Source organism: Eleutherodactylus coqui, unplaced genomic scaffold (genome assembly GCF_035609145.1).
Source record: "Eleutherodactylus coqui strain aEleCoq1 unplaced genomic scaffold, aEleCoq1.hap1 HAP1_SCAFFOLD_320, whole genome shotgun sequence".
NCBI lineage: Eukaryota > Metazoa > Chordata > Amphibia > Anura > Eleutherodactylidae > Eleutherodactylus > Eleutherodactylus coqui.
Genome location: NW_027102507.1, coordinates 132,077 through 138,953, shown reverse-complemented (window position 1 = coordinate 138,953; position 6,877 = coordinate 132,077). Strand labels below are relative to the sequence as shown.

General features: G+C 47.0%; 2 non-coding genes across 2 annotated transcripts; both read right to left on the bottom strand.

The window, feature by feature from the left end:
- Positions 1-1,246: 1,246 nt before the first annotated feature.
- On the bottom strand, positions 1,247-1,437 carry LOC136604175 (U2 spliceosomal RNA). Its single transcript, XR_010789721.1, has one exon. It is a non-coding gene; the product is annotated as a U2 spliceosomal RNA (small nuclear RNA).
- Positions 1,438-4,044: 2,607 nt separating this feature from the next.
- Positions 4,045-4,232, bottom strand: LOC136604182 (U2 spliceosomal RNA). Its single transcript, XR_010789727.1, has one exon. It is a non-coding gene; the product is annotated as a U2 spliceosomal RNA (small nuclear RNA).
- Between the last annotated feature and the right edge of the window lie 2,645 nt (positions 4,233-6,877).

The window sequence follows — 6,877 nt, the reverse complement described above, 5'->3', positions numbered from 1 at the left end:
TCATAGCCTGACGGCTCATCTGGAAGCCTCATTCTCTCCATACGCTCTATTTCGTGGATCATTGCTATTTTTAGTGGAGTGCATTTTTTATGCAGCACACAAGGGGGAGACAGCGGCCTACCAAAATCGAGTTGGCTGCTGCTGTGGCTTTCTTTTTTTAAAAAAAAGGTAGGTTCCGTTCTTCCATGGTGAGGAATAGGCAGGGAGGTTCGGTTTTTGCCAGCTGGGGAATGCTTATAGGCAAGGCCTTATCCCTGGTGGTGCGTGTAACGTCAGACCACGTTTTAGACATGCAGCAGCAGCATTCAGTCAGTGGCTGACAAACGAGCTCCATGCAAGTTTACATTAAACAGACACATTTCTTTCTTTACTGTATTGACTGCGGTCTGTAATCGAGCGGTTGAACTGTTTCTGTGTCCATGCATTGAATAAAGCAATACATCCTTGTAAAGTAGGCGTCCGTTCGTTGGAGTTCTTTGCTCCCCGAGTGTTGCTCCATCTCTAAACGTTGGCCTGGATCTTCATGGACGAATACTGCCCATCCCACGTGGAGCGTGTATCTCAGCCCGCGTGGAGTGCTGCAGTCCAATGAGGTATTCCGTGCTACATAGCAAGCCTTGGGCCTGTGTGATTGGGGGTCCGCTGCTGTCTGTCCACTCTGAAGCGCGCATCCGGGGCCGGCCGCTTTTCGACTACCAGCGACTGCAGGTCACACACACAGGCTGGTTGGAATGGCCTAGCATTATCCTGATCCGGAGGTGTAACTTGAAGCTGCGGGGCCCCAGTACAAAGTCTGGAACTGGGCCCCCAAACTATAAAGCGTCATTGATAGCATTGGTTTACAATGTGGGGAAGAGAGACTTTATGGGCCCCCTAGGGCTCCGGGCCCCCTGCACATACACCCATGACCCGAATACGTGGAGCATACAGACGCAGGCTGCCAGGATACGCTGTGCCTGCCCGATGTTTCCAACTTGGCTATTAGCGCAGCGGTAGGTACGAACTATAGAGTGCGGCTGCCATATGAACTGGTGTGTGTGTGTGTGTGTGTGTGTGTTTTGCTTCCAGTTGTACCTGTGCTGTGCACACTCTGGCAGACGCAGCTGCTCAGTGGATACAATGTTGCGAGCAGACGGGCTGAGTGTCAATCAAAGTGCTTGGGTGGTAGCAGCAGCCGCCGCCACAGCTGCGCTGCACCTCTTGCTCGTCGGTTTTGTTTTTCTGCTTTTGGAAACTGCTGTAGGAAAGGGGGTGCACCGGTCCTGGAGGTACTGCAATACCAGGTCAATGCGTGGAGTGGACAGAGCAAGCTCTTTTTCCAGCTCCCTGTTCTAAAAATCCATTTAATATATGGTCCCCAGATAGGGGACGTATCAGATATTAAACTGATAAGAACAGATACTACACTTGATCTTAGCCAAAAGGCCGAGAAGCGATAACCCGAAATGGGTTTCACCTGTAGCCCGGCCCGCCCAACTCCACTTCCAAGGCTTGAGGCAACACGCTCAGCCAGCACTCTGGGCGCACCCACAATGCACCCAGGCAGCTGGGAGAGCTATTAAAACTTTCCATAGCCCCGCCCCACGCCTTCTCAACCGCGCCCAGCCTCACACCCTCAGTCCTTCCTCTTGCACCGTGCTCACGCATCCTAGGCTTGCAGAGCCTGCTGCTGCTGCTACTGCAGGACTCGTCAGCTCCCTACAAAGGATGGTTAAGCCGGCGATGACACTAGAAGCAAGCACTAGTTTGTCTCTGAAGGTGCGTCGGTCGGTCGGTTGGAGGGATCTCTTCGGCCGGCCGCATTTCCAGTGGGGACGGATGGAAACTTTTAACCTAAAATAAGGGAAATTGGCTTCGGCCCCATAGGGCTTTATTGCCTTCCCCTGGGCCAGCATTAGTAGACCCTAGTAAGGAGAATATTAGAGCGGCATGGTCATCCGAAGAACTTAAAAACATACAGCAGGCCTTTTTTGCCCGCCCGCCATACATACATACATACATAACTACAGATTTTATATTTTTTTTTACATATATACATTATATATACACACACACACACACACACACACACACACACACACACACACACACACACACACAATCTTAAATCTATCTTTAATCTATATCTACAAAATCTGTAATTTAGAAATAATCCATATCTATATTCTACATAATTAATAGATAGATAGATAGATAGATAGATAGACTCACTCACATACATGCATACATACATACATACTGTATGCAATTGAGCCAGGTGTTTGGAAGGCTGACGATGTCACTCCTTTGTGATGTCATCAATTTAGAAGCATTAATACCGGGCTTGGCAGCCATTTCAGTCAGTCTCTGCTGCAGCTGGGAGACGGGAGATGGTCTTTATTTCCACCAAGAAGCTGCAGAACTACCGGTAACTGCATCATTTTTATTTTATTCAATATAGGTTTTATTGGTTTCATGGAGGGGGGGAAACTTTTGCCTTATCTCAAAGCAATGTAAAATTAACTTTGACAATGAAACTTAATAAATCAATTTCGAGTTGAACTATATCATGTTTGTCTGTGATATTTTATAAGGTCTACAAACAGGGGAATGAGGGGAGGGTAAGGGGGGGGTAGGTATCTATGACACGGGAGAAAGAAAAAATAAAACAAAAAGGGGGGGGGGGCGGGCTCCGGAATTGTTGTTTCTCTTTACGATTGTGGTTTAAACGTGTTACTCACATGTCCCTGTCTGTAACCACTTGGTAAATAGGGGTGAGCTCCGGGCATCTATCCATATCGCCCAGGTGTGATACAATTTATCATAGCCTGACGGCTCATCTGGAAGCCTCATTCTCTCCATACGCTCTATTTCGTGGATCATTGCTATTTTTAGTGGAGTGCATTTTTTATGCAGCACACAAGGGGGAGACAGCGGCCTACCAAAATCGAGTTGGCTGCTGCTGTGGCTTTCTTTTTTTAAAAAAAAGGTAGGTTCCGTTCTTCCATGGTGAGGAATAGGCAGGGAGGTTCGGTTTTTGCCAGCTGGGGAATGCTTATAGGCAAGGCCTTATCCCTGGTGGTGCGTGTAACGTCAGACCACGTTTTAGACATGCAGCAGCAGCATTCAGTCAGTGGCTGACAAACGAGCTCCATGCAAGTTTACATTAAACAGACACATTTCTTTCTTTACTGTATTGACTGCGGTCTGTAATCGAGCGGTTGAACTGTTTCTGTGTCCATGCATTGAATAAAGCAATACATCCTTGTAAAGTAGGCGTCCGTTCGTTGGAGTTCTTTGCTCCCCGAGTGTTGCTCCATCTCTAAACGTTGGCCTGGATCTTCATGGACGAATACTGCCCATCCCACGTGGAGCGTGTATCTCAGCCCGCGTGGAGTGCTGCAGTCCAATGAGGTATTCCGTGCTACATAGCAAGCCTTGGGCCTGTGTGATTGGGGGTCCGCTGCTGTCTGTCCACTCTGAAGCGCGCATCCGGGGCCGGCCGCTTTTCGACTACCAGCGACTGCAGGTCACACACACAGGCTGGTTGGAATGGCCTAGCATTATCCTGATCCGGAGGTGTAACTTGAAGCTGCGGGGCCCCAGTACAAAGTCTGGAACTGGGCCCCCAAACTATAAAGCGTCATTGATAGCATTGGTTTACAATGTGGGGAAGAGAGACTTTATGGGCCCCCTAGGGCTCCGGGCCCCCTGCACATACACCCATGACCCGAATACGTGGAGCATACAGACGCAGGCTGCCAGGATACGCTGTGCCTGCCCGATGTTTCCAACTTGGCTATTAGCGCAGCGGTAGGTACGAACTATAGAGTGCGGCTGCCATATGAACTGGTGTGTGTGTGTGTGTGTGTGTGTTTTGCTTCCAGTTGTACCTGTGCTGTGCACACTCTGGCAGACGCAGCTGCTCAGTGGATACAATGTTGCGAGCAGACGGGCTGAGTGTCAATCAAAGTGCTTGGGTGGTAGCAGCAGCCGCCGCCACAGCTGCGCTGCACCTCTTGCTCGTCGGTTTTGTTTTTCTGCTTTTGGAAACTGCTGTAGGAAAGGGGGTGCACCGGTCCTGGAGGTACTGCAATACCAGGTCAATGCGTGGAGTGGACAGAGCAAGCTCTTTTTCCAGCTCCCTGTTCTAAAAATCCATTTAATATATGGTCCCCAGATAGGGGACGTATCAGATATTAAACTGATAAGAACAGATTTTTTATTTTTTTTTTTGATAAACCATAAGGTTTTTATTTATTCACAACATAATAAATCCAACACATTTATACAACAGAAATACATTACAAATCATGACAAATCAACTAATTGTATCCATTTTTTAACCTTCCATATGCCTTCTGCATCGACTCCATCCTTTCTTTTGTCCCATAAATAAATAAAGTATAATTTCCCCAACACCATTCGCACGCTGTCCCTCTCACTTACATCCTTCCTCTTGAACACATACACATTCCTTACATCCCACAACACTTCCTTCACACACGCCATAAACAGCCACAACAGTCTCTCTCTCACACTGCCTCTCACACCTAAACCAAACATAACTAACTCAAAGGACATGAAATTAACTCCTGTTATTTCCTTACATAACGGACCAAGTCTCCGCAGCACATTCTGTGCATGGCTGCAATTCCAAAATAAATGAACCACATTCTCACATCCACCGCACCCCTCTCTCGGACATCTCTCACTCCTCACCAAACCTCTCACACGCTGAAACTCTCGCACCGGTAACACGCCATGCAGACTCTGCCATACAATCTCACTCTGCCTATTACTCATCCCATCCATCCGCACTTTCTTCCACACTCTCTCCACATTCGCTCTGCTAACAGAATTAATATCAGACTCCTCATCCTTACTCTCAATCATTCGTTTCACCATTCGCTTATTCTTTAGTATCTTCACTTCACAATCATCCAACTCAAACTTCGCAACAAAGCATACCGTCCATTCATACCACTTGGGGATCTGGAATGCAACTGGTTTCCTTAAATCATATTCACACCATTTCATGCGCACGGACCATCTCCCTGCTAGGTACCGCATCATACACGCTCCTTTTGTTGTCTTTTGCAACATGCTCAAAAGGAAGACTATACTGTTACATCCAAAGTATATCTCTAAATTTGGAAAGCCCATTCCTCCTCTCTCCCAACTCTTATACACTACCTCCCTCCTCAGACGTTCCATTTTGGACCCCCAGAAGAAAAGAAACATGACTCTGTTCAGCCTCCTCTGACCCATGTATCCCGGAGGAAAGACTAATGCCACATATAAAAAAATGGGCAAAATTACGCTCTTTATTATTAAAATTTTGCCTATCATAGTGAGGTTGCGTAATTTCCAAAAATTTAACCTGTTCTCCACCTTCTGTCTTGCCTCCTCCCAGCTCTCTTCCCCCTTTAAATTGTTGTTAAACTTAATACCTAAGATTTTAATTGGCCCAGACACATTATTTAGACCTATATCTGCACTCACTCCAGTCTCACCAAACACCTTGCACTCACTTTTATCCCAGTTAATACGGAACGCAGACGCACCACAAAACACAGACACTAACAGCTTCACTCTCCTCACTGCACTCTCAGACTCACACATCACACACACATCATCCATATACGCACACACCTTTAGCTCTCTGCCATCACTACCTGGGATGTGGATCCCCCTCACCATCTTATCCTGTCTTATTAGACATAGTAACGGTTCCATGGCACAGATGAAAACCACAGCCGACAGCGGACACCCCTGACGCACACCAGACATCACATTCACTCTCCTTCCAACCTTCCCATTCACTAACATACTACTATAAATCCTTTCATACAGACTCCTCACTCGCTCTACAAACATACCCGGGAACCCCATGCGCACCAACACTCGGAACAAGAACCCATGCGACAACCTATCATACGCTTTTTCAAAGTCCAAGCTCACCACATACACACTCTTCTTTCGCTCCTTACAATCACCCAGACAATCCCGCACCAGACACAGACTCTCATGCACCTTCCTACCAGGCACCGCACAGTACTGGTCCTCGCTCACCACACTCTCCACTACCGCACGCATCCGATTTGCAATGATCTTAGCATAAATTTTATAATCAACATTTAAAAGCGTAATCGGGCGCCAATTCTTTAAGTTTTTCAGATTGCCCTTTTTAGGGATTAATACAACCACTCCACCTCGCATACTTTCAGCTACATCCACATTCACCCACATGTACTGGCACACTTCACACACATCTTTCCCTATCACACTCCACAGCATACGATAATATTCAATAGGTAACCCATCCATACCGGGAGTTTTATTAGCGGCCATACTCTGGACCGCCTCCCACACCTCTTTAGCAGTAATATCACGTGCGACGGACACTTGCTCCGCCTCCCCCAATTTATTCTCAAGTATGCTTAGCACATCACCCTCCAGGACTTCATCCCTCCATTTTTCTTTGTACAAGTCCTCATAAAAGGATGCTACCTCTTCATGCACCTCCTCCCCCCTCACTTCTCCTCCTGTCTCCTTCTCTATTATTTCAAAAGTTGGTTTTTTTGAGAACACTTTTTTAAAGAAAAACCGCGAGCATGTCTCATCATGCAGCATCTTGTCCAACTTGGCGCGGTACATTATCCCCTTTCCCTTCTCCACCAGGAAACTATTGATTTCTCTCCTGCACTTCAGGATATCTTCTTGCACGTCTATCCCGCTATCCCGCAACTTTATCAGGAAACTCAGCCTATTGCTAAGCCTCACATATTCTGCCTTCCTTTCCCTGGCTACTTTATACCCTACAGACCTGAAAAAAGCCTTAGTTTTCCCCTTTACCCAGTCCCACCAGTCTAGGATATTTACAAAATCTCCTTTC